The sequence below is a fragment of the Rhinolophus sinicus genome, linkage group LG17 (genome assembly GCF_036562045.2).
Source record: "Rhinolophus sinicus isolate RSC01 linkage group LG17, ASM3656204v1, whole genome shotgun sequence".
Taxonomy (NCBI): Eukaryota; Metazoa; Chordata; class Mammalia; order Chiroptera; family Rhinolophidae; genus Rhinolophus; species Rhinolophus sinicus.
Window position 1 is genome coordinate 17,745,930 of NC_133766.1, and position 24,288 is coordinate 17,770,217.

Here is a 24,288-nt window from a genome sequence, read left to right on the forward strand (position 1 = left end):
AAAAGAAGCTACAGTTGACCCTTGAACAACGTGGGGTTAGGAGTTGAAAATTTGTGTATAACTTTGGGCTCCCCCAAACATAACTACAGTTGTCCCTTGGTATATACGAGGTACTGGTCACAGGACACCTATGGATACCAAAATTCCCAGATGCTCAAGTCCCTTGTATAAAATGGCGTAGAATAACGCATACAGTTGGCATTTGCATCTGCAATTCTGAACCGTGGATGGAAAATACTGTTTTCAGTCCTTAGTTGGTTGAATCCACGGAGGCAAAACCCAGAGATATGGAGGGATGAAATTATGTTTATTGAAAAAAATCTGCATATAAGTCGACCCATGCAGTTCAAACCAGTGTTGCTCAAGGGTCAACTGTACATCAATTTGGAACTTAATTGCATTACCAGTGAGTTTCCTGGAGATATTCAAGCTGGACCATCACTTGGAGGAGCTGTCATAAAGAAATGCAGATGAGCAAATGAGCTTGGTGAGCAGACCCTTAAGCATAGAAGGAAGCCGTGGAAGTGGGTGAGATCTCCCAGAGAGAAAATGTGGAAAGAAATTCAGAGGAACTTTGCAGAACAACCACATTTAAAGATTGGTAAGTGTAAAGGGATCCAGCAAAGAGATAGAGGGATTTACCAGGCAGTTGGGGGAGCTAAGTTGGTAGTGTCCAAGGAAACAGGGGTGACTTCCAGGAGGCTCTGGGGTTGGTTGATTCAGCAACTCAAAAGTGGTCCTTAGGACCCAGGCTCTGTCCACTTCTCCACACTCAGCACTGGCTTCATCTTAGGGTGGATCGATTCCTCCCTTCGCTGAGTAACTGGAACGGTGGAAAAGAGACAGTGACCATTTTCCCAGCCATGGAATCTAAGCTTCTCTCTGCAAGCTGATTGGGCCACTTTAGATCATGTACACACCGCTCGCCCAGTAAGACTCACCAAAGAAATGCCATTTATTGATTGGCTTAGATCAATCAGGTCCACTCCTTAAGCTGGGGGTGGGATCTGCGTCCTCTGAAGCATGTGGCAGTGGAGAGGATGGTGGCGCCATCTGAGACTCCAAGGCTCATGTTCAGGGTTCTGTTGGGAAGAAAGAAAGGGAAAGGAAAGCATCAGAGGCAATGAACAGCCCCCCACATGGCCCACAAGGCCTGTGTGAGCTGACCCTGCCTACCTTGCTCTGTAAAGTTCCCAGAAGGTATGTACTAGGTGTCTCTCCCTCATGATCTTCTCATATGCTGACCCCTCTGTGCGTAATAGTTTCCGTGATATTTGCCTAATCCCTGTTCTTACATCAAGTCTCGCTTAAATGTCATTCCTTAAAGGGAACTTTCCAATCCTCCTACACTAAATTAGCCACACACACCACCACCACCCCCGACTTGTGTCCCTATTGGAATCTAATTTCAAGTTGTAATTATGTTTATATTACGTTCATGTGTAGCTCTGTGGGGCAGAGTCCAGATTTTTCTGTTCACCAGTGAATCCTCAGATATTGGCACACAGCAGATGTTCAAGAAATATTTGATGAATGGGTGAATTAGATAGTTCATCTGCTTCTCTTTCTAATGCATATCTATTGGTTTTTTTTTTAAAAGCAAGTAAGACATCCTTTGAGGTCACTTGTATATAAATACTTCTACAAAACAGTATCTTTTCAAAAGAATGATGACTTTAAATGAACCTAAATAATAAGAAATTCTTTAAAATCTTAAAAATCACGTATCTTTATTATGTTCAAGGGATTTATACTTCATGTCAGTTACATAAATAAAGACAAGACTAAAGGGAATTGGTGAACTACTTAAACACTGTATTTGTTCCACAGCCTAACTCATTACTTAATTATATTATCAAACATGAATGCCTCCTTCCTCTGCACCAACCATCTGGGCTGGGCTGTAAGACTTGGCCCTGTTTCATGGAAGTTTACATTAAGGTCATTCTATCTACTAAGGCAAGAACGGAATGAACACATCTTAACAATGGTTTTCTACTACAAAGATTGAAACAAATAAGCTTTTCTGGTTAACCTTTAGGTAATTCAATTAACTTCTATCACCAGAACATTCTAGTCTGCTTTTCTAGTCAGAGTTTCTACACAGGAGGGGCTTAAGCACCAGCAATCTGTTAGAAAAGGAGGCTGGAAGCTTGTCTTGAAATCGTGTTTACACAGCAAGCATGCTGTGTCTGCTCAGATTGTGTGGCTATTTGGCGTGGCTAGAGGTGGCTATTGGAAATGATGGGATAATTAAATCATTGTCTCCTCACCACCCGTTGGAGCTACCACTGATGCTAGTTAACTGAAGCATAATTGTATTTTGTTTATCAGTCTTTGGATAGCACAGACTTCAAAATCTGCTAAGATTTCAAAAAGAAAATTTCAAAGGGAGGAAGCAGCAGTGGTCTGCTCTGATAACTTGTTTATCCATGTATTTTCCAATTGCTTCGTCCTCTTCTCTCAGAGGGACTCTCAGGGCTGATGTCCACGACAGGCTATGAGACAGAGACTATGTAAATCTTTTTGAGGCGGGAAGGATTAGTTTTTGGCCTGAAAAAAAAAAAGGAAAATTTGTTAGAATGTCAAGTTAAACATCTGTAAACTAGCAATAGGGAAGCATATATTTGCGTACTTTGCAGGGACATGATGGCATCAAAATCAGACGACTGTGTGCGCAAATAGAAAGGATGTAATTTAATAGTTTCCAAATGGCCTTTCTTGTTTTATTACCACCCATCCATTTCTCACACATTGAAAAATGAAACTAGTTTGTATTTATCCTTCTCACTTATGCTGAATGAACGTCTTTTCCTCAAGGAAAGCAGAACCAGACATGTCTGGTTTAATTACATAATTGTGTATTCATACACTGTTTTTGAAGATAAATGCTTTGTGACCTCAGACTGAATCAGCTCTCAGAGCAAGGAGACATGTAAGGCCTGCCATCTGCTGTATGTGGTGTGGTTGGAGCATGATCGGGCCCAGCTTCACGGTCATACCACATATGTACCACATACCAGCTGGACTGGGAAGAATGTGTGGATTTGGACTTCATTCTCTCTCTCGTTCCTAAATTCTGCTCAGGAAGCTAGGTTTCCTGGGCATGCAGTCCTACGTGATGAAAGCTCACAGTGCTAATTACACTCCTAATAATCGCTAACGTTTACTATGGACCTGTCACGGGCCAGACAGTGGGCCAAATGCTTTGAGTCTGCATCTTTGGAGCCCTCCCAACACTCTGAAGTCTACTTTATCATCTCATCATTTTGCAGATGAGGAGACTGAGCAGAGAGCCCTTCAGTCACGTGCCCCAGATCGCATAGTGGAGGTTTGAACCTGAGTGTGCCTGGCTCCAAAGAGGCTCTTCTGAGAAACGAGCGAGCTGAAGTTTTAGGGCCCTTCATTTATATTTCTCTTTGCAAGGCCTGTGCCTAATTCGTGTTTGTAATTTTGTGTTCTTCTTTCTTAAAGAGTCCCCAGACTGTGTTAGCTCTTGTCCCCACAAAACCTGCATCCATCCCTGGCTTGACTTCAGGGCCTCCATCCTTAATCTCCAAACCATAGTTTCTAGTCCATCATAAATAACCTGAAGGAGATTTCACTTTGGGTGGTGAACACACGATGCAATATACAGATGATATATTATAAAATTGTACACTTGAAACCTATATAATTTTATGAACCTATTGGTTAATAATAACCCCAATAAACTTAATAAAAATATAAAAGTAAAACACACACACACACAAATATTCTGAATGTCAAGGACTGTCTTATTTCCAGCACAAAGTAGGTGCTTAATTCAACTCAAGGTTTGAATGAAAGCATAGAAGACTGAACAAATATCCTACTTGAAACCCATGCTGTGGATTGATCACTACGACAGCTCAAAAACCATGGGAAGCCAGAGCACCCTGTGAGCCCCTAAAAGAAATCAGTTCTCTCCTGACACAGGGCACAGAGCAACAGTAGAGCTTTTCGCCAGTGTAAAGGAGCAGGCAGGAAGCGTCTCTGCATTCCTTTACAACTGGCAAATCATGGAGAATGCCACATTGGTGAATGTGCAATGACTTCCTCTTTGCAGGCACTTCCATAAGAGACACCTCATTTCACTTAGCATACCCCATTAACAAAGGGAGACAAACAAATTAAAAGGAAGTCCCTGAGGTGTCTGAGACGCAGTGTGCCTAAGTGGATAAACAACCTAATTGAATCACCTGCCCTGATGAAAGCACCCTGTTCAAGGCTGCCTTTGAACACGTACTTCTAGTTTTACAAGAGTTTGCTGGTGTCATGTCAAGGAAAGGCTGGGAGAAAATGTGTTTAAAACAAGAGTTTTTGTTCGACACACAGATGGTGAAGATTGGTACATATTGGAAGTAACTACTGAAGGTAGTTGGAGAGTGTATATTCCTCATGTCTACAGCGTAAGCTTGTCTCCCAGCAAGGAAACCAGGGAGTTCTCTAGGACTCCTTCAACCTGGAAATACCTGTGTCCTAATGGGATGTATTTTCCCCATGATTTATGGTGAGCTATGTGTCAGAGGAGGAGATTCTAAAGAGGGTGGACTATCCTTGAGAACAATTAGTGGTGGTTCCCAGGATTACCTATGCTTTTCTGGTGACCTGATTCCACCCAGGGCCCTCTGCCCACTGGTTTCATGCAGGTATGCTCACCTGATTCAGAGGAATTTGACTCATCTGAATCTCAATGCCTCGGCGTACAAAAGAAACGCCTTGGTGTCACATACATCCAGGCTAAAGGTACTTGTTCTTGTCTGTAACGGTAGGACAATTAGCAAAATCACTACTTGTTTATCAGATATTGGGGCTACTCAGTTTTGTTTCAGAAATTTATTGTCATGTAAGATGTATCATGACTTAAAATAGGTGGCTTTCTACACAAATCATCAACGAACAATGCAAATATAGTCAATACCCTAATGGGATAAAAAGGGGAAGGAAGAAGAAGAGAAGGGAGCAAAAGAACACAAAGAGTAATAAGGTAATGAGGCAGTCACTTTCCCTTTCATGTATGAATACACATGACAAATAGTCAGATACACATGTGGTAATTAAAAGTATGACCCAGAAATCCCCCTCCTGGTATTTATCCAAGTGAAATGAAGACCGATAGTGACACAAAAAATGAATAGTTACAGCAGCTTCCTTCATCATCACCAGAAGCTGGAAACAACTCAAAGGTCCCTGAGTTGGGGTATGAGAAAAACAAACCATGGCACATTCAGACAATGGCCTATTACACAGTGATAAGAAGGAAGGAACTATTGATACAGGCGACAACTTGGATGGATCTGAAGGACATCACACTGAGTGAAAAAAGCCACATTCAAAAGGTGACACATTGTATGATTCCATTTATATAATATTCTGGAAAAGGCAAAACGATAGGGACAGAAAACAGATTAGTGGTTGCCAGGGTTAAAAGGGGAGGGGAAGTTTGACTGCAAAAGGACAGCATGAGGGAATTTGGGAGACTATGGAGCTGTTCTCTATTTTACACAATCTATGTATTTGGAAAACTCAGAACTGTACACCCCAAAGAGTGAATTTCAGTGTGTGTAAACTAAAAAATAAAATAAATCAGTGTTACACTAGTACAGGTACAGACAGATCAATAGAACATCATCGAGAGCTAGAAATGGAATGAAGTATAAATAGTTTCACTAAAGATGTCACTTCAAATCCACGGAGAAAAGATGCATTATTTAATAAATGGTGCTGGGAAAACTGGCCCTTATCATTAAAAAAGATACCTACTTCATACCTTAAATCAAAATAAATTCCAGAAGGATTCATTCAAGATTGAAATGGGAATAAAAATGAGAATACGAGAGGAAAATACAGATTTTTAAATGATCTTGAGGTGGGGAAGGACTTTTTAAGGATGATATAAAAGTCAGAAATCATGAAGAAAAAAATGAATTCATTGGGGCAGCTGGATGGCTCACTTGGTTGGAGTGCGAGCTCTGAACGGTGGGGTTGCCGGTTCGATTCCCACATGGGCCTATGAGCTGCGCCCTCCACAACTAGATTGAAGATAATGAGCTGCCACTGAGCTGCTGGAGGGGCGGCCAGATGGCTCAGTTGTTTAGAGCGAGAGCTCTCAACAACACGGTTGTCGGTTCAATTCCGGCATGGGAGGGTGGGCTGCGCCCCCTGCAACTAAAGACTGAGGACAGCAACTGAAATTGGAGCTGAGCTGCTCCCTCCACAACTAGATTGAGGGACAGCGACTTGGAGCTGATGGGCCTTGGAGAGTCACAATGTTCTCCAATATTCCCCAATAAAAATAAAAAAATAAAATAAAAAGAATTCATTTGACTATAAAACATTTTTAAAAATTCAATAAAATAAACAGTAACTCTTAACAGTTAGTCAACAGACAAATGACAAAGTGGGAAAAATATCCACAACACGTATGGTAGTACACATATGGTAGTCAAAGATATCTGTAGTGGATGCTGGGGTGTACCATCCAAATCTCACCTTCCAAATCCCACCTTCAGTACTGGGGTGTTAATCCCCCATCTGTAGGGAGTGTTGGTGTCACAGCTGGTTGCTCTCCTGCAGCTGTCCACAGCTGAAGACAGCCACTTTGCCGGAGGTCATCCCCCTCCCTGGGGCAGCCCTCATCCAATGACTGGTCAATAAAGAGGTATAAAGGCTTGGCCTTCTTGCCTCAATGTAGAACTATTGAAGGGTCATCCCAGCTCCAGAGCTCTCCATGAGGTCAGCTGAGTGAGGCTTTCTGCCCTATCCTGCTTTTTTTCATTCTCTTATCGGTGTTGATCCCAAGGGCACACCCCCAATAAACTCCTGCATGGGACACTGTCTTAGAGTCTGCTTCTGGGGAACTCAGCCTAAGAGAATATATGTAACATATAAAAAAAATTTACAAATCAACAGGAAAAGAGAAAAATGGGCAAAAGACACAAACAGCCAGTTTTTATATGCATCGTAATTCAAATTACCTGTACCTTTTGTCACAGCAAGTTTGCTTCTAGGAATTTCTCATAAAGAAATAATCTCACAAGTGTGTAAATCTATATCATCAAGGCTGCCCAAGGGAGCACTGGTTAGAATAGTGAAAAATTGGAAACAATCTTAATATTTACCAATTTATTAAATAAATGTCATACATTGCAATTATTAAAAGCAATTTAGATATTTATAAAGATGAAACAATAGCCAACATTTAAATATATTCCTTAAAATACACTCTGTAAAATAGATTGCATAATACATAGTATATAAACCAGTCTGGAAGGTTATAAAAAAAAATTCAGTAGTTAATATTTTTTAGGATTCTAAGGGATGGCCATTTTCTTCTTTGCATTTTGTTGTATTTTCTGAAAAATTTTTATAATGAGTAAGTATTACTTATACAAGCAGAAGAAAATAGTTATTTTTAAAAGGATTTTATTGGATAAGACTTTAGTATGAAGTTCAAGTATACTGACTGAAAGTTAAGCATATTTTTATTTCCAATTATTTTAATTAAAGCAAAACAATTATTTTCAAAATTAACCTTAAAAGCAACATTAATCTTAAGTTATGGCTTTACTGTTCATATTAATTCTTTTTTTTTTTAATTGGGGAATATTAGGGTACAGTGTGCTTTCTCCAGGACCCATCAGCTCCAAGTCAAGTCATTGTTTTCAGTCTAGTTGTGGAGGACGCAGCTCACTGGCCCATGTGGGAATCAAACTGGTGACCTTGGTATTATGAGAACTGCGTTCTAACCAACTGAGCCAACTGGCCACTGCCATATTAATTCTTGAAAGTCATACACTACCTGTGTTGGACACCTGTTGTTTCTGTGTTTTATTTGCCTGAGCAGTATTTACTCTCCTTCTTCAGGTGCGGGATGCTGGTTTGCCTCTGGGAAACCATTCCTCCCTCTCCTGAGGCCATGAGGTTCCTGTAAGGCTTGACCCACAACCCCTGTGGAGGAGCACATAATCCATGCACACTTCCCATCTCTCTGACCATAAGGGCGTTCAGGAGAGGCACATGTCCCAGGTTGGTCCAGTGAGAGTCAACTGCAGGACTTTGCTAGAGCTATTGGGAAAACAATGCTGTTTTTCAACTTGGGTTTCTAAGCCAGTCAAAGATAAGCTTGGAGAAATGTTGCAGATGAAGTCAACACCGAACAAAGCAGAGAAGAGAAATGGAGAGAAAAACATTTTTGACGACAGTGTTGGTACCTTTCAATCAGGCTGGTGCCCAAAGATTAAATCCTGAACTTTTCAGTTACATAAACCAATAAATTCTCTGTTGTTGCTTAAACATTTTTGAATTGGGCCTCCTTTGCATCTCAAAGGAATATCTCCATGGGAAGCAAAATATTTTCATTGGTTCAATCTTTCAGTCATTCAATTAAAATGTATTGAGTACTGTCTTAGTTCAGGCTGCTAATAAAATACCACAGACTGAACGGCTTAAACGACAGACATCTATTTCTCACAATTCTGGAGGCTGGGAAGCCCAACATCAAGGTGCTGGCAAGATAGGTTTCATTCTGAGGCCTCTTCTCTTAGCTTGTAGGTGGCTGCCATTTTGCTGTCTGTTCACGTGACCTCTTCTTTGTGCATGCTGAGACAGAGAGCAAGCTCTCTGGTGTCTCTTCTTATAAAGACACGAATCCCATCATTAAAAACCCTACCTTCATGACCTCATCTATTCCTAATGACTTCCCAAAAGCCCCACATCCAAACACCATCAGAGTGAGGGTTAAGGCTTCAACATGTGAATTTTGCGGCGACACATTCAGTCTATAACCAACATCTAGCACCCACTATATAGGGGAGAAAGACACACTTGACAGGAAGGGTATTTGATGGAAACTGAACCCCAGAGGGTGATCTTTGGGGGTGCCAGGCTCTTTTTCTAGGAGCCTTCCCAGCTGCCTCTAGAAGGTAGGCCATGATTTTTTTTCTCTCTTTGGACAATCTTGCTGGAGCAGTAGCATCTGCCTTCTCTTTGGCTCTCTCTAGTATCATTTCTTTAGATATTTCCATTTGTCTGTCAAGTCTGCCTTTACCTAGAAGGCCTGGGGTGGGCAGTCTCGACTGGCTCTGCTCCTAGTAATGACGCAAATGCCCTTTGCCCTGGTGCCCTGCTTCCTGTGCTCTCTTCTTGTTGACTAGTATTTCCTCTCCACAGAACATTGTGAGACCCAGGACTTACGGAAAAGGGATAAAGGAAGAAAGGCTGCTTCGTGCCTAAGTCAAAAGGGGTTCTGTATGCGCTCCATCCAATCTAGATCTTCAGCTCCACATTGGAGGTTGGGGTCTATGTCTCCAAATCAGCCTTTGCTGTCACCCATCGTCCTTTGAGCATGGGTTTTCCTCAAGAACCTTATGGGGAGGGTTCGCTGGCCAAAGGACAGGGTCTGGGCCTTCCTGGGCTCCCTGGCCAAATGTTACCTTACTCTCTCCAGTGACCATTCTCAACCCACGAATGTGTATAAGAACTTCTAGGGAAAGTGCTCAGAATGAGAAAAGAGTTGTGGGTGTAACCTTTCTTAACATCTTTCGCTCAGCCCAACGACTGTCTCAGAGGCCCTCTTAGAGAATGTCTAAGGTTGTAGATCACATCTCCAGGAGGGGAAAATAAGCATCCTCAGCAGATTCCATTAGAATAATGGTAACTAATGAGGTCATGTCTGGTAATTATAGAATTATTTTAATTAATTATTAATGTATGCAAGGCTTGAGAACACTGGCATTTTCATTACACAATATTAACTTTCCAAATCAAGCCCAAACAGTACCTGGAGAAATAGCACAAACGAGCAGTGAGCCCCTGACCACACTTGGAGATTGAGTGCCCTAAGCTGGACTGAATGATAAACAGTTCACTTTATGGAGCTATGCTTTTTTTTTTCTTTCCTCTCACTCCTGGAGAATCATAGAACTTAGCAACCTCTTAATCCAGTGATTCTTCTTTTGACTGCACATCGGAATCTCCTTGGGAGCTTTTGCGAATTTCACTTGTCCAGTGCCCACCTCTGGAGACACTGCATCAGTGGGTCTGGGGGGTGGGAGGCAGCATCTGAATAACCAGATTAATCTGTAAATGAGCAGATAAGGAACTGAGACCCAGAAAGAGAGAAAGCAATTTGTGTAAGGTGACAGTGACCATTTGTCGAAGAGCCACGACTAGCACCCAGGTCTCCTGACACCGACCCAGGGTTCTTTTTACAAGTAGACGTGTAAAGAAATAGGTAGTCTTACCAAACTGCCTAGTGATCCTCAATTACCCAAGTGCCCACCTTGAAGAATAGAGAGTGGCTCCAGACTGTCCCTGGGAGCACTGCTCAGTGATTTATAGCATCACCAAACATTTGGGTAACAGCTGTCAGACATATCTGTCCATCATTTTCAAAGACAGGGCCACTGCCCTTTGTAGTCCACTGCAGTTGATGAGTTAGGGAAATGCATGACATGTGTCTCCCCGTTTCCTGTGCACACAGCCTTAATACGCTGTGGTTTGTGGTTGTGGTCACTTGTTTACAAAAACTGGCTCTCAAAGTCATGGTCAGCCCAAAGCCTTAGTTGAAGAACTCACCGTTTACGCGATAGCTTCCCAGGGGGCCTCTCTGCAGCTGCCCTTTCCTAGTCTTCTCCCAAAGTCACCAAGTTTGAATGTGGGCATTTTCACTGGATGCAGGAGACACACCCCACACCATCAGTCAAGAAAGAAGTATTTGTTGAGAGGTAGTACTTGCTCGGCATCGTGCTTACATTTAATTCATGCTATAGTTAGAAAGCACTTCAGGGTGCTGGGGTAAAGGAATTTAAGCTGCCTCAGAACTCCCTTTTGGAAAAAGAAAGCCCCCTTATTCACAGCACATCTAAAAGAATACTAAAATGCATCTTTCTGGAGGAAAATATCCTTCAAATACTCTGGAAAACTTCCACCCAACCTCTATAATGGGCCTATTTGAAGGAGCTGAGCTACACACCATTGTCAACCATCTCAAAAGTACCACCTAATTTAGCAGAAATCTGGCAACTGTGACTCATGCAGCTGCCTGGATGCTGGACTTGTCACCCATTACAACCACCTGTGTTTTACAGTTCCGACTGAGTGATTAAAGCCCAGCCAAGGTGACTCACCTGGAGTTCAGAGTACAACCGGAACAAAAGGGAAACTTGCTCAGTTTCTAGACTCAAAGGACACTATAGCTGGAAGGGATTTCAAGAGGTCATTTGGTTCACTTGCTTGGCTGCTGGTGAACAACGAAACTGTCCAAGACTAATGATTGTCTGGGGGCAAAGACTTCATAATGTCTCCAACTTCTTGGTTCAAGTTCGTAATTCCCAACAGTTCTTCCCGTAAGTCTAACCAAATTCTGTCTTGCTGTTAGTCTTTCAATGTTTCTCTGTTGTGAGGCCTCACTTGTTCTATTGAAGAGTCTACCCCCGGGAAGTCTTGAAAGACCCACTCAGAGATGCTGTGTGGGGAGCTTCAGGAGTTAAAGGCAGACTATTCTGTGTTTTGAGATCTTTCCTGCCCTGCCCGAATGCCAAACAATTGTACTTCCCTGATCCATCATCTCCAGGGACTGTTTTCCCTGGAGGAGATTGAGACAAATCAGTGGACTACAAATACAGGCAGAGCTCAGAGATACTGCAGGTTCCATCCCAGACCACCGCGGTGAAGGGAGTATCGCAATAAACCAAATCACCTGAATGTTTTTGGCTTCCCAGTGCATATTAAAGTGATGTTTACACTGTAATGTAGTCTATTAAGTATGCAATAGCATTATGTCCAAAAAAATGTGCATACCTTAATTTAAAAATACTTTATTGCTAAGAAAGTGCTAACCATCCTCTCAGCCTCCTGGAAAAATGATGCTGACAGACTTGCTCAATGCAGGATGGCTACAAATCTTCAATTTATTAAAAAAATATAGTATCTGCAAAGTGCAATAAAGCAACGCACAACAAAACAAGTTATGACTGCCCAGGAAATATGGAGCAACAGTAGCCATGACCATGGGAACCTGTAGGTGAAGGTTAGGCTGATGGAAGGCATTTTTCTGATTCTGAGGGCAATTATTGAAATAAAATCTGATCCAGAGGGAGGCTGCTGTGTCTCCTTTCCAGGAGGACTTACGGATGGCCTGATTCCCCTGTGCTCCCCAATGGGAGAAGAAAGATGGAGACATTTTTCTTGGACTCTTTCCAACTTTGCAGTAGTGGCTCCTCCCCAGTCTGAAAAAAAGCAGCAGTTCTAAGCATTTCGAAAGATCAGTGTGTGTGAGGAAACTCATACGCAAACTCCAGTTCAGTGAGATTCCCTTTGAATTTGGCTCTCACCCTTCATTAAACCAGCATGGACAAGCCTAAAATGAGAGGGTTCTTACATGGCTCCTCCGGCAAAAGTTTGAAAGCTAACAACTGACATTTTCTTTTTGACATTTTTCCACCTTACTGCCTCCTTCAATTAGACTGTGTAATGGGAGGAGATGCAGAGTTCTAAGATTATTCCCATATTTAGGATTTTATTTCATTAAATCTCCTTTGGGGGTAAACTATCCACGAGCATTTGCATCAATTGTTCTTGAATCACTACCTAATGCGAAATGCTTCAGTTGGGGAAGAATTTCTCTTAAGCCTACAGGAAAAATGAGATATTGCCAACTCTCTTCAGAAGAGCTTTAAAGAAAAAACTATGACAAATCTCCAACCTGTTCTTTATATTGACTCTGTTCGGGACACGTTTCACCAATCTACCAACAACCATGTCCATCAGTTAGGAAGCATTGACTGAGCCCAGCTTTAAGCCAGGAAGTGTGGGGTTTACCCCAGAACAGAAGGTTTAGTCTCTGTCTTTATCAAGTATCCAAGCTAATGAGGCTATAAGACGAACTCATGCTAATGTAAGGAAATACACATTTAGGGGCTAAGTGGTGACAGTACTTTCGTAGATTGAAGTAGTCAGGAAGCTTTTATTAAAGGGTGCACAGCCTGAGCTCGCTTTCAAGAAAGTGCAGATTTGGGAGAAGCAGAGTGAAAAACAAACAAAAAGAAACAAAGAGAAAAAAAAAGTAGAAAGTTAATTATGAAAATTTAAACTAGTGTTTACAAACTTTTCGTTACAGATCATTTCAATCATACAAAAAGGTGCAGAAGCCCTATGTACGCATCACTCTCCATCAAACTTGATCAATTCACGGCCAATCTTACTTCATTTATCCACTGCTCTCCCCACACACACTTTTCTCCACATCCTGGATTATTTTGAAGCAAATCCCACTCATCATATCATTCCATCTGTAACTATTTCAGTATTTTACTAGCATTTAGATGCAAGCAGGCTCAAATTATACAGGTCAGAGCGTGTTTCAAAAAAATAGCACAAAACCTAAAATCTTGGCACAATAAAAAAGATCCTCCAAGCCGCAGCCAATGACACGTTTATTCCCAGTTCTATTTTGTTCAGCAACATCCCAGCGCATCAGAAGAAGCCATCATTTTCTTGTGGAGGAGGTTGAAATAAAATGTGTATGTTCAGAAATGCAAACTTTTGCTACAATGCTTGGACATTAATGGAATGTCGGAAGCATATGGACAAACACTTGTTCCTGTACATCTGCTGCAAGGAAAGTATATTTCTTTCTTCTATTTTCAACATAGATCAGAGGGGTATTTCAGGAAGACATGCCTTTCTTAAAGCAGAGTCCAACAAAAATGGCCATTGGAATCTGAGGATGAGGGGAGAGTCTGGGGCCAGGAGGTAGAAAAGCGCAGCTGGGGAGGGAGGAGAGCGGGGTGGGGTGGGGGTGGATAGGACACAGAGACTCTCAGGGCTCCTGCTGGATGTGAAACTGAGTGGGAGGCAAAGAATGAAAGCGGAGCATGTTAATCTTGGAACGAGGATGAGTCATGCAGCAAATGAGATGCGTTCCCACTGATGCTTTGAATAATCCCCCTTGACTGGGAAAAGAAACCAAACGAATGTGGCTCTTGATCATGGTAGAGAAAGGATATGTCATACCCAGTGTGTAGTTGAAGACTGGGCCCCCTTCCTAGCTCTTCCACGCTTCCTGGGTGACCTGGAACAAGCCATCTGGCTTCTCAGGGTCTCAGACTCCTTCCTCATCTTCGACAGAAGGAAAGCAGGGCTAGAATTATCTGTGGATCCCTGGAGACATACAATATTCAACAATTCAATTAATTGACATATATTGTAAAAGAACAAAGAGATATGGATTTGGGGTTACGTTTGGGTGGCAGTTGCTAGTGGTAGGGAGCAGCAGTAACAATTGAGACAACTCAGACCATGCATAAGACCATGTCATATGGAGAAATAAAACGATGGCACTAGCCCACATGTATCAAGAACTGATGTGTCAGTTACTCCGCCAAGCAGCTTACATACATGGTCTCACTTAATTATCACAACATGCCTATGAGGTAGGTTCTACTATTTTCACATATCATGAGGTAACTGAGGCACAGAAATGGTTAAGTAATCTACTCAAGAAACATTGCCAGTAAATAGGAAAGCCAGAATCGACCCAGATCACTCTCAATTCCAAACTCTTTACCACTGCATGACATACTCTCCTGTTATGTTAGGCTGCACAGAATATATGAAAACCTTGTATCTTTTCTTTCAATCAAAATTCAGGAACCTCTGTGAAATATCTGACACAGGAGTCAGCTTGAAGGGGGTCCCAGTGGTAAAAACGGGGACAAATTCAGCACCAAAATTTAAGTACAGTGATGAATGAAAAACCATTGAAAAAATAATATGTTTGGGTCCTTTACTGATAATAAATAGATAATAAATAGAGAAATAGAGAAATCAATCAATGAATCAATCAATAAAATACTGAGGGTTGACTGGTAAATGTGGAGGGACTGCTAGAACTGGAAAATCATCAACTGGTAATTATCAGAGTAAAGATGATTCCATCTTTAAGAACCTACAATGGAGGCTAAATCTAAGGAGGAAATGTGAATGACCAAGATAGTTGCACAGTCTGAAAGTATCTCCCCAGAGACTGCTTATCAGTTCAAGGGAGTAAAAAAAAACAACAACAAAAAAACAACAACAAAAAAAACTTTATACAGTGGAAAAATTTAAGCAACACCTTGATGGGTGAGAAAAATGTACATTACCAAAAACAGGCATACGGATATTGTGTGCCTCCAGCTGTGATACCTTTAAAAGGACACAATGTTAATTTTGCAGTATTCCAGCCAAGAATGCATAAACAAAAACATCAGATAAATGCAATATGGGGATGTTGTAATTTTTTTATAAGGGGAACTATTTTCTTTTTTTTAAAAAGTCAACATCATAAAACTCAAAGACAAGCTGTGGAAATGTTCCAGATTCAAGGACAACTAAATGCAAGCCTGACCCTGGATTTGATGTTGTACAAGAGCGGGGAGTGTGGACAGTGCTATAAAATACATTAGTAGATCAACTAACAAAATGGGAATATGGACAGTACTAACGTAAATGTATAAGCTAGTAAATGTTCCATGGTTGTGTTGAGAATGTTCCTATTTTTAGGAAATGCACAAAGTATTTAGAGGTGAAGGATCCTGGTGTATGTCACTTACCTTCCTTTATATGGTTCAGAAGAGAGAGAAAGAGAGAATGCAAATGCTAAAGCAAATGGGGTAAAATGTTAACAATCGTGGATCTACGTAAAGCCTGTATGGGGTTCCTTGAAACATTTTCTAAGTTTGAAAATATGTAGAAATAAGGGGGCCTTTTTTTTTTTTTTTTAAGTCGATCTGATATCACATTAGCAATTATCAATCTCTGAGTTCTTGAACTGTGTGGTGGAAAAACTAAAGGAGTGATCTGCATTGAACCATGAGAATAATTGTCATCAGATGGGAGAAGCTTAAGGCTGAGCGAGCGGCTCCTTGGAGTTTAGGGGGTTCACCAACCAACATGAGGAGTTATGTGAGTCACACAGAAAACAGGCTTACAAGGGAACAAACATCAGACGAATTCCACTGTGAGAAACACCAAGAAAAGCAAATCTCTATGTGTGTAAGGAAAAGATTTTCACGTCCAGGCCTATAGTGTACTTATTTCAAAACAAGTTTACCCGGCAGAAGAATTCGCCTGTTCAAATTCATCTTTCATCTTTTGCTCCTTAAAATATATTGGGACTAGAAGGTTCTGTGGCAGCTGGGAAAGGCAGTCGATACAAGGAGAAAACTGCTGGCATTGACAAAGACACAATACATGAAAGGCCTGGGGAAACTCTAGAATAAGTAACAAATCAGTGGACAACTTTTGACAACGGGATTATTATTATTGCTACAGACTTGAGTTACTTACTATGTGCTAAGCCCTGGGGATACAGAAAGATGAAAGAAGGGATCCTTGTCTTCAAGAAGCTTTGCGGAGAAAGACACACAAAGGTACATGACAAGGCAGCAGATGAAAAGTACCAAATGAGTGTGTGCTAGAGTTTATGGAATAGGACAGTCAGGAAAAGCTTTGTGGGCATAGAGCACCAAGTAAGTGGTAGGGGCAGACTTTTCTTCCTCCCTCCCTTCCTTCCTGCTTTCTTTCCTTTCTTCCTTCCTTCTATCTCTCCTTCCTTCTTTCTTTCCTTCCAATAAATACTTATTCTGTTTTCTAAGTACAAGGTACACTTAAAGAGAACAGTGAGATTAAAAGGAAATGAAAGAAAAAAAGATGCTTAGAGGAAAATAAAAAGGCACATTTGGGGATTAATTAATAATAATAATAATAATAATAATAATAATAGCTAAAATGTAATGGGCCCTGTAATGGGCAGCCCCGTGGCTGCCATAACAAATTAGCACAAATTTAGTAGCTTAAAGCCACAGACATTGATTCTCACAGCTCTGGAAGCAGAAGTCTGAACTCTAGGTGTCGGTAGGTCTGTGCTCCCTCCAGAGGCTCTAGGAGAAATTCCTTTCCTTGCCTCTTTTAGCTTCTGGTGGCTGTTGGCATTCCTTGGCCATCTCCGCCTCCGTCTTCACATGGTGTTTTCTTTTGTCTGTCTAGTCACCTTGTGTGTTTCTTATTAGTACACTGTCATTGGATTTAGGGACCACCTAGATAATCCAGGATGATCTTTTCATCTCAAGATTCTTAATTATATCTGCAGAGGACCCTTTTTTTCAAATGAGGTAGCATTTGTAGTTTCCAAGAATTAGGACATGAGCATATCTTCTTTTGGGGGGAGGGGGACACCATTCAATCCATTACAAGCCCTTTCCATGTGTCAGGTATTGTCCTAAGCATCTTATATGTATTAACTCATCTAATTCACAACAACCCAATGAAGTAAGTTATTCTTTTTGGTCCATATTGAGGAAACGGAGGCACGGAGCCATTAGATAACTTGGAACCATTATGGCTAGAGTGGAGAGTTTGTGTTGAGGACGAGTGAGAAATAAATGAAGGTCATATGCAGCCTGCCTTAAATACCTAGATAAAATGTTGTGCCTTATTCTGTGGGTAATGGGCTGCCACTGAAGATTTTGAGCAAGAACGTCATATGAGTACTGATGTCTGAGAATATTGATCAGAAAGCACTGTGTTGAATAGATTGGAGGAGAGTGGGAATGGGAGACCTATTTGAAGCGCACACGTAACTGCTCTGAGAGATATGTAGGCCTAGACTGAAGGTCTGGCCACAGAAACAGAGAGGAAGCCTTAATAACGCTTCCTTCTTTTTATCCCAACATGTGCAGCTAGACTCTCTTTTCCATTAGACTTAGCCCTTCCATCTTCCTAAGCTCCCTACCAGGAGGCAGTCGAGAGAGAAGACAATCTCCGTTTGCCCCAATTTAGCAGACACTGGTTTTTCCATTAAAGCATTGCTCTCAAATTTGAGGGCTACTGAGCAGCACCTGGAAATGCAATCCCAATAGTTTCGATTGTGGTCACTTTTAAGACAATGGCACTTTGGGGACTGAATGATGTCTCTCTTGAGGTTAGGAGGTGGTCATCTCTGACCTATGATGGAATAAGCCTAGAAGCCAACGTAAAGCATCACGTCACTAACAAGGACTCATGGGAATGGTCTGTAGATACAGCCACAATGAAGCTACACCTCCTTGCTCTCTTCTAGAATCAGCAGACAGACAGAGAGAGGGAAGCATCTCTATTCTCAACTCCCACCTGCGCTTCTTGGTAACTATTGCTGCTCCTGATGCGCCCTGAATATTAAATACCCCTTATTCACTTTTAGTCTTTTAGACTTTTTGTGAGGATTTGATCAGTAATGCCTGATGGGAAAGGCATTTCCTGTTGGATAATGAAAGGCATGAATGCAAGAGACCCCCAGTCATACTGTTGAGTCCTCAGCCCAACCTGTTATTCAGACTTCAGAGATCCTGAATGCTAGTCAGAGTAACTAATGTTTCCAAAAGCTGTAAAGTAATTATTTTACTCTGACACAGCAAGAAAACACTGAAATGCTTATTCACACCTAGTGTTTGATTTATTTTAAGGAGTGCTTTCCTACAGGACAAGACACTTGATTTCATTAAACATTTTTAATATAGAAGTGATGTCATTCATTACAAAATAAAATTCAAATAGGACAGATGACTATAAAATAAAAAGTAAAATTAAAACATTTTTAAGGTTGAGGATACTTTTTTTGATGGGACTCTCTTAACTCCATGTAATATCCTCCTTCCAGGGTTAGAAAATAAGCTCTAATACCTTGTTCCTCAAAGTATGATTTGGGCGCCACCATCATTGGCATCCCCCAGGAGCTTATCGGAAATGCAGAATCTGTCTCCACTGCAGACCGTATTGAATCAGAAGCTGCATTTTTAACGCCACGTGAAGGGTCAGTATTTTCACTGTTAGTCCTTTGGCAGACATCCCAGGTTGTTAAAGAGGTTGAAAGTAAGAAACGGATGAAAGAGGTGGGCAGAAAAATTAACGAATTCATTCTACAGAGTTGTGTGAACAGGACCCAATTTTGGAACACACCACTAGAGAATCAGACATTGGAGTGACCTGTTAAAGAGGTGTCACTCACAAGTAGGCCACCTCCCCTTTGTCCTTATAGTAATTACAAATTAATAAGACAGTCATAGAACCAAAAACTTTTAGACCTGAGACAAATTATAGAATTTGTAGTAGTAGCGCATGTGAGGTCTCGAGTCTCAAACTGGGTTTGTTTCCTCCAAATTTGGGTATGAGGTTAAAAATAAACATGTTGCTCGTATGATTAGGGCCTCACAAGCCATGGGACCTTGCGCAAATGTTTTCATTCCTTGAGGTCTCCGTCCATAATCTGCAGAATCTGCCCTGCAAACTTCATAGGGTCATCATGTACTTAAAATAAGGACATGGAAGGACTTTGAAAACTGTGAGAACCTAGATTATCATCTTGGCAGATTTCAAAGGTGGATCCCAGTTTCATCCAATTAATTGCATCTTGCGTGAGATAATATCACAGCAAAAGGGTGGTAGCCTGCTTGAAGTAAAGAAAAAGGTGAGTTAATTAGTGTTTTCTACACTGTCCAAAAGAAAAGGGTCCTCTGAGTCTCATGTTCCAGTGAGATAGGGAACCCCAGGGGTTTAATAAGGAGCTGATGAATGCATGCATGAATTACTAAGCTTGAGAAAGGCAATGAGCATCCATTCATCCAACAAATATTTACCGAGCCAGGCTGTCTCGGGACACAATGGTGCGCAGAAGCGCACACTGCCCTTGCCGACACGGAGCTTGCAATCTAATCAAACACTCACATGGATAAATGTAAATTGCATCATTGCTTTGTGCCGCAGAAGATCAGGGCAAAGAGCCAAGAGAACTTGTACTAACGTGGTTTAACCTGGTCAGAGGGTTTAGAGGAGACTTCCCTGAGGAAGTGGACCGTGAGCTGAGCAGAGAGCTGAAGAATGAACAAGAACTCAGATGACGGAGAGGGGACAGAAGAGTGCCGCAGGCAGAAGGAACAGTCCGTGAACAGGCCTCTGGGCAGGAGGGAGCCTGAGGATGCTTGGTGATCAGAGAGGCCAGTCCTATTAGATGGAGCGATGGGATGAGGCTGGGGAGGGCAGCCAGGGCCAGCCGTGCCCAGTCCTGTGCACAGGAGTTCGGTTCTTCTCCTTAGAGTGCTGGGAAGCCACTGACGGATCACAGCTGTGCTGGTGGTGCTGGTGGTAGAAGATGTGTATTTCGCCAACAACCAGATCTAGGTTTGGAAAAGATCCCTCTGGCAGCAAAATGGAGTGTAAGTCAGGGGCAGGAGGACAGAGTGTGTGTATAGAGACAGGCAGTGGAAATGCTCCCCGCCGCAGAAGCTCTCGCTCCTCTGGTCTAGTTCTCTCCTCCCCGCACAGCCTTGCTTCCAAGGGGCCCTGCCTACCCAGTGCAACGAGTTCTCCCCTCCAGACAGAGAAAGTGGTCTGGCCAGCAAATTAGTCCATTTTGAGTCCATGTGAATCAGTTTCCTCCAGGTGAAATGATAAACATGCAGTTTCTGAATCTGCAAATTGAAAACTCATCCCTGGATGCAGGGCGACCCCAAGTACAGGTAACCTGAAAGGCCCACCTGAGTATCAAGCTAGGCAGCAGCATCTCCTTTACTCATAACTTAACTCCAGTTAAGACACCATCTCTTACACCCTTCACTGAAAAGATGTGAAAAGTGAGGCCTAGAGAGGTTTAATAACTTGTTCAAAGTCACACAGTAACTTTTGAGGACCAGGTCCCTGAACTTTCTAAAACTCATGAGGTGTGTGATGCTTTCAAAATGCTCTACAGGTCAGCATCGTCTTTATAGACATGCAATGGACAGTCCTAAGAACATACTTTTAAATTTTTTTTAACTTCTTCACATTGTATTCTAATTACAATCTCCATCTCCTAGAGTAGAAAGACTAAAGAAAGAACAGGCATTCAATCTAAACCATAAAACTGACTATCTGAGCCTTCAACAATTTCTGATATTACATAACACTGCATCTAAGAAATTCACAAATACTATTAGTGAGCCTTTCCGTATAGGTGTCAGTGCCTTTATTTCTAGATTTAATTTCCAGGCATGACTGGAGAACTTAGATCCAGTTTTCAGTCTCCAAGAAAAAGTTTCCCTTTGCTATTCACTCTCACCTGCCATTTTTTAGCTTCAACAAATACAAAAAGCACAGCGATTGTCCTGGGCTTCTCAGTGCACATTCCGCTCTCTGCACTGCTCCTGGTTCTCCTTAGCTTCTGCGTAGGGTTTCCTGCTCTGACCCTTTCATATGCTTCCCCCGATACCTCTGTGATGTTTCTGCATTGTTACTTGTTTGTTCCTTGTTCGACTGCCTGGTCCCTCAGGGAGCAGTTAAATATTCAAACCTTGGCTCTCCTGTTGCTGCTAGAGATTTTAGTTTATATTTGTAAGAATTATTCAAGTGCATTCCAAAACAAAACAAACAGATCTGATTTCCCCATCATTTTTGCTTTAAGATTGAACACTAGAAGTGATTTCCTGTCATCCAAAATCAAATGCAATGTGGCTTTCACATGGTTTTCTTCCTGTCTTTCAATGGTACAGTTTCATACGGTCATAATTTTTTATAACCAAGATTCAGAGATGTTTCTGTGTTCAGCAGTTTTTACAGGAATCCTTTTAAACCTACGGTTTGCATTGATAACCTGCAAGCTAGCTCCTTGAGCTGGGAAACTCCAGGTTGGAGGAGCTTGGCATTAAGAGCTGGGAGAGACTTTACTTAGAGGGCTCTGAGATTGCAGAGTTTGTGTTAAACATTTGACTTTCTCTCAAATTGGCAGTCTTTTTCCAAAACGAGCATTATTCTCTCATCTTTAAAGTATGCTGAGTTTAGTCAGTTTGGATACTAAGCAAATTATCAGGAGACTTCTCAAGCACTAAGAAGAAAAAGCCAAGGCATTTTACTCAACCTGGGGCCACAACCTCCAGGGGAGCTGGTGAATAATAGAATGGTTTCCCTTCATTTAACCCACTCCTGGCTGTGCTAATACTATGCGAGGACAACCAGCTGAAAAAGGACAAATTTGAATCAAGGCACCAAATTATTTTTTCTACACAATGCTAGGGGAAAGAAAACTTTTTTGACTGAAATGTTTTGCTACTATGGAAATGATATTACTCTTTCTGGAGTGTATGATTGTAAGTTTTTACAACCTGGAAAATGTACTTCCGACTCCCTCCTCCTCACCCCCAACCCTACCAGGTTATGAGAAAATAAAGCACATTGTCTGGGAAATGGCTTACAAGAGAGAAAAAAAAATGCCTGCACAAAATAGTTTCTCATTAGTGACTACTGAATTGAACTGAACGGAACCCAAGAGTCTGTTTTTATATGGACCCAAACATCTCCCAATTCTGTCTGCTTAGTTATTCAAGGGATTGCTAGCCTGTTTGTTGAGCATCCCTGCCTTCTACATTTCTTTTTTGGTTCCTCTTTGGGCATTAAATTCTCACATTTGGAGGAATCTGTTTTTTTAAATAAAAGGACACAGCAGCTCTCAATAGGAGGCAAAATGATCTTCTGTCTCTTGGCCATTTCCATAGGATATCTTGACCACTCAATAGGAAATTGAGTGGCTCCCCAATTTCTGTATTAGGAGGAGCTGGTCAGCAGTTTTGAAGCTGTGTTTACATATATGATCAGATAAATGTCAATTGTCCATACCAAAGAAGAAGAGATTATGGAAGTCCCAAAATCTATCTCCCCACTCCTTAGCACTGCCACCATCCAGACTTCACTTAAAACGGGTTCAGTAAGGGCTAGTTCCCCTTAAAATCAGCTCGTGCCGCCCCTCCTCCCCCACCTTTCCCGAATTTCCTCACCTATTTAAGCAATATCTTCCTTGTCAGGTTAAAAACATCGCAATTATCTTTGTTAAATTGTCCTCCTCAGTTTTCACCCTCCCACTATCCAATTAATCATCAAATCATACCGATTCCTCCTTTGTAACATCTTGGAAACTTGCCTCCATTCTTTTCTATTCTGGCAGAACAGAAATACATGAGGACCCAGCTCTCCAGCCTGGATGGGTGGGAAGATGAGAAACGCATCACACAAAAGTGGAAAAAAAAAAAAAAAGAAATATAAAACAGTACAGAATAACATTGCTCCAAACAAACTTTACATACAGATCCTGGGGCACTGGTTAGCACTGCATTTGTCTTGTAGCAATCCAAAACAGTCGGGGGTCCTTCCTTCGGCTCAGAGGCTGTGGTGAGGACTTTGGGGGTCCAGCTCAGGCCACCCTGATTCCAGCCACTGTCCCACCCCACCCCCACCCCTGCTTTAGCATTAGGAAGCCTTCATTCCCAGACTAATTGATCTCCACTCAGAGCATGGCGCATGTATATCCAATCTAAACTAGTGTTGGCACAATTTATTAAAAGTATTTCATCGTAATTTAAAAATGTTTGTATTTTACCTCCACCTGGACAGAAGCACATTCTTCTGTATTCTTACTGCCCTTCCCCTCCCCCATAGCAACCAACAGAGGGTTCTGCTGTTTATAATCTATGTTTGTGAAATCATAGAGCCTTAGAATTTTAGAGTCAGAAGGAATCTTAGTCTAGAGAGATTAGTTGACTTGCCCAAATCCATATAGTTGGCTAGTGGGAAAGGACCAGAATCCAGGTTTCTCACACTTGAAGTCTGTATCCTAAATTGTCCTTAGATAATCAATGACAGAAATATCTGACTTTACACAAGGTCTTCTGGGGATGGTGGTGATAGGGGTGATTTGCTTTACTTAAACATTTACAAAGATTCCGTCCACGCCACTCGCGGGACCGCCTTGAAGTACTAGTAACTCCTCAGCTCGGCGTTGGGCAGAGTCACAAGTTACTTGCAGCACTAGTTTAAGAGTCTGTCGCCTAATCTAGGTTCTTCTGACAGGAGGGCGCACACCGGGGCCCCGCACACAGGGGCTCCCCCTCCCTGGAGGCTGTCTGTCACCCAGCGGCCGTGCGGCCCGCCCCACGTGGACTCGGCTCCCGGGATCAAAGTCTGTTTGCTGCCCGGCCCCGCAGGTGTGCGGTGGGCTGCGAAGACCCGCAGCGCCAGAGCAGGGACCTCGCCACACCTGCCCCTCCCCCTACTGCTGCACGCGGCCCGCGCCCCCTCCCCTCCCCCACGACGCCCGTCGCTGCACCCGGCCGCGGCCCCCCGGCCCACGCCCGACTCCAGGAGGAAACGGCCCCGCCCCCATCTGTTGAAGCCGCGACACCACCCTCTCCCACCCCGCCGAGCCTCTATCCAATAGCGAGCGTGGAT

The 24,288-nt window shown here is 42.2% G+C and overlaps 1 long non-coding RNA gene across 1 annotated transcript; it reads right to left on the reverse strand.

Annotated features, from left to right (window-relative positions):
* Positions 1–12: 12 nt before the first annotated feature.
* On the reverse strand, positions 13–24,266 carry LOC141569316 (uncharacterized). The gene is made up of 6 exons (XR_012492818.1): positions 23,148–24,266; positions 21,134–23,040; positions 14,038–14,184; positions 4,681–4,781; positions 942–2,553; positions 13–823 (listed from the first exon to the last, which is right to left on the reverse strand). It is a non-coding gene; the product is annotated as an uncharacterized LOC141569316 (long non-coding RNA).
* Between the last annotated feature and the right edge of the window lie 22 nt (positions 24,267–24,288).